Genomic DNA, 4,034 nt, shown 5'->3' with positions numbered 1-4,034 from the left:
GAGTTAGATATTATTCCCATTTCATGCGTGAGGGAATAAAGGCTCAAAGAGGTTGAAAGACTTTATGAGATCATAGAGGTAGCAAACAGAAAATTCTTAAGTTAACCCAGATCAATAATTTTATTTTTTAAAATGTCATATGGGACACACAGAGAGTGCATAAACGGTTGAAAAAAAGGGAACACCTGTAACTACTAACTATAGAATATCACTATCACCCCAGAAGTCCTGTTACTATGGACCGAATGTTTGTGTGCCCCCAATATTCATTTGTCAAAAGTCCTAACCCCCAATGTGATAGTATTTGGATATGGGGCTTTTAGGAGGTAATTAGGGTTAGGTGAGGTCAGGAGGCGGTGCACACTAATCATGACAGGATTAGTAGCCTTATAAAAAGGACACCTTATAAAAGAGCTCACTTTCTCTTTCTGCACTAGCACAGAGGCAAGACTATGTGAGGACTCAGTGAGAGAAAGCAGCTGTCTGCAAAACAGAAGAAAGCTCTCATCAGGAACTGAACTGGCTAGCACCTTGACCTTGGACTTCCCAGTTTCCAGAACTGTGAGAAATTAGATTTCTGTTGTTGAAGCCATCTGGTCTCCGGTATTTTGTTACGGCAGCCCTAGCAGACTAGGGAAGACATCTGTTTATCCCTTTCCAAACACAACCTCTATTTCCCTCAAACTTAAGAGAAATAATGTCCTTGCTTTTCTTTAGAGTTTATCTTCTGTGTTTAGTTTTGCCTGTTTTTGAACTTTATATAAATGAAATTATACTTTAAATATATATATATATATATATATATATATATAAATTGTGTGTGTGACTTACTTATTATCCTATGTTTGTAAGAGTCATCCATATTGAACATGTATTTATAGTTCTTTTGTTTTCATGCTGTGTGGTATTTTCTAGTACAGGTATATCTCTACTTATTCTTTCACTTTATAGGACTGGCATGTTGGTTGCTAGTAAGAATATTCTTAGGTGTGTATCCTGGTGTCTACACGCATAGATACCTTAGCACATATATTCTCTAAGGTATATTCCTTGGACTGGAATTTCCGGGTCATAAGGTAAGCGTACCTTCAACTTTTTAGACCCTACCACAATCTCCCAGAGTGGCTGCATTAATTTACACTGTGTTACCTCACTGTAGTTTTGGTGTGTGCTGCCCTGACATATTTAATAAGATTGAGCTCATTTTCATATTTATGGAACATTTAGATTTCTCCTTTTGTAGTGTCTTTTCAAGCCTTTTGCCCATTTAGAAAAAAATTGGGTCATTTGCCTTTTTCTCACTGATTTGTAGGAATTCTTCATATAATTTAGAAATTAGTCCTTTATCAGTCATACGTGTTGCAAATACCTTCTTCCACTCTGCGGCTTGTCTTTTCACTCTTTTAATGGTGTTTTTTGATGAACAGAAGTTAATTTTAAATCAAGTATTCTTTTATGGTTATGGCTTTTGTGTGTGCATGTAGTATGTAAGAAACCCTTTCCTTATTCAAGATCTTAAAATTGTCCCCCTACACTTTTTATTCCAAAACCTTTATTGGTTTATCTATCATTCATACTTATTTCCTACCTGGAAATAATTTTTGAAAATGGTATGAGGGAGGGCTTGAATTTCCTTTTATTTTCCATATGGAAATCCAGTTGTCCCCCATTTTTTCTCACTGCTCTGATGTGACACCTCTGTCATAAATCAAGTGGCTGTGTATGAATGGGTAGGTGGGACGACAAAATTCTAAGGCCAGATTCCTAACTGCCACGATACTGCCTTTCTCTCTGAAGGAAATATGGTGAGCATAAAGGGTTTTAGACCTAAGTGGGTCAGAATCTCAGCTCACAGTCTCTGTCTCCAAAACTGCTTGCTTACTAGCTTGGTGATGCTGGCGTGTTATTTCACCTCTGAACCCATGTCTTTCTTGCATGGTCATTGTAAGGAGTGGCCCCAATTTGTGATACCTAATCATGTTCACCTTCACCACGTATTTCAACGGTAAGCACTGGCTCTGGTTGGAGCCTTGGGGCTTGGGGTTCTGTAGTCGTATTAATTTTCTATTGTTGTGTAACAAATTGTCACAAACTGGTGGCCTACAAACCCCCCTGTTTATTACCTTGGAGTTCTGGAGGTCAGAGTCCGGGTGGGCCCATCTGGGTTCTCTGCTTAGGGTCCACAAGATTGAAATCAACATGTGAACTGGGCAGAGCTCTTATCTGCAGGTTCTGGGGAGATCGGCTTCCAAGTTCATTCAGGTGGTCACTGAACCCAGCTTCTTGCAGTTGTAGGACTGAGGTCCCAGTTTCCTGCTAGCTGTCAACCAGGGGTTGCTGTTAGTTCCTAGGAAATGCTCTCAGGCCATTTCCACCTGGCTGTCTCCATCTCCAAGCTAGCAACAGGCAAATCCTCATGCTTTGAATATGACAGACTGTTCTGGAGGAAATACTCTCTGCCTTTAAAGACCTCATCTGGTGAGGTTAAGCCTACCTGGATGATCTCTCCATCCTAAGGTCAACTGACTAGTAATTACATCTGCAAATCCCTTCTGTCCTCATGTGACAACATAATCTTAGCAGTAACACCAGAGGGTGAAGACCATGGGGCTCCCTTCAGCCTTCTGCCTGCCACGGTAGTCCTAGATATGTTACTTGGCCTGCAGATTTTGCGATGGCCCATCTGGTAAGATTCTTTGATAAAAGGGGAAAAAACAACACAACACAACAAAAAGATTCTTTAATATACATTGGGAAACCCAAAATACTTCATAAGCTTATTCCAAATTCTCAAATGGGCTAGAAATGCTGGCTACGACTTGCCTTCTTGAAGCCTTGGCCCTCTTTCCTGTGCAGACATATCCTTTTGTTCTTGTAAACTCTTGGTGATTTGGATGCTTTTCTTATCTGATATCTCTATAATTTACTGCCCACCCCTCAGTCATTTATGGAAACAATATCAATCAAGCAATATGTTGAGTATATAATACATCCATAGCACTTATCCAAATCCAAGATCACATTGGGCAAAATGTTAGGCCCACAGAAGGCATTTCTTAGATGTCTGCTGAATGAATGAGTGATGAATGGCAGCCTTGGCTCTTAAGTAGAAACACGCTGTATGTGCACACAAGGATGAATAATGATATAAGAATTTATAATGTAATTACTTTTGAAAAGGTGGTCCAGGAGATAGACTATAGTGTGTGTGTGTGTGTGTGTGTGTGTGTGTGTGTGTGTGTGTTGACAGAAAGCTCTGTGGAAGAAGTAGAGCTAGAATTGGGCCTTGAGAAATATGCATTGTTTGCGTGGGTGCAAAGATGACCCATAGTTTAGGTAGGGAGAACTATGTGAGCTAAAGTGCATTTGGGGGTGGGAGCAGCCATTCTGGGGGAGGATCAAGACCTAAATGGCAGGCTCTGGCTTCACCGAAGCCTCACTGCCAAATAAGGCCAAGAAATGTTCAACATGAGTTATCTCCAGGAGCCAAAGGTTTAGCCAAGTGAATCATGCATAATTTTCTTAACTCACTGGGGAAGTTTTCTTAAGAAAAATGTTTTTAATTTTTAAAACTCCTTTTCACGAATACCACCTTGGGACCTTAGGAGAAAGAGTACGCACCATGTGTGAGGTAACAAACATGCTCACTGCAAGTCAAAATAAAACAAATCCTTTATTCCAGATTGAGCTACCCGACAACTATATGAAATCATGCTGATTTTTACTTAGTAGCCATCGGACGTTCTGGAGTTCTTTCTCATCCCACCCTGGAGTTCAATGTCCCTGCAGCTGCCTTTTCTTTCCCCACAGCCAAGAACTATGGCAACCCTGCAGCGAGGTCTACCATCTAAGCAAGTAATTGGTAAGCAAGCCATTGGATGTCTTGTGACAGCCTCAAGTATACCTGTGGGAATGGTGGACAGAATGTACACACCCATGGAAAGAGAGCTGGAAACAAAAGCCCAGCAAAGGCAAAAAGATCTGGGACTCAGTACCCTCGCCAGGGGTAAGCCTTTTCTAGGATGACGAGAGCA

This window comes from Furipterus horrens, unplaced genomic scaffold (assembly GCF_987537825.1).
Source record: "Furipterus horrens unplaced genomic scaffold, mFurHor1.1.pri manual_scaffold_7, whole genome shotgun sequence".
NCBI lineage: Eukaryota > Metazoa > Chordata > Mammalia > Chiroptera > Furipteridae > Furipterus > Furipterus horrens.
This window is presented reverse-complemented; position numbering follows the sequence as displayed.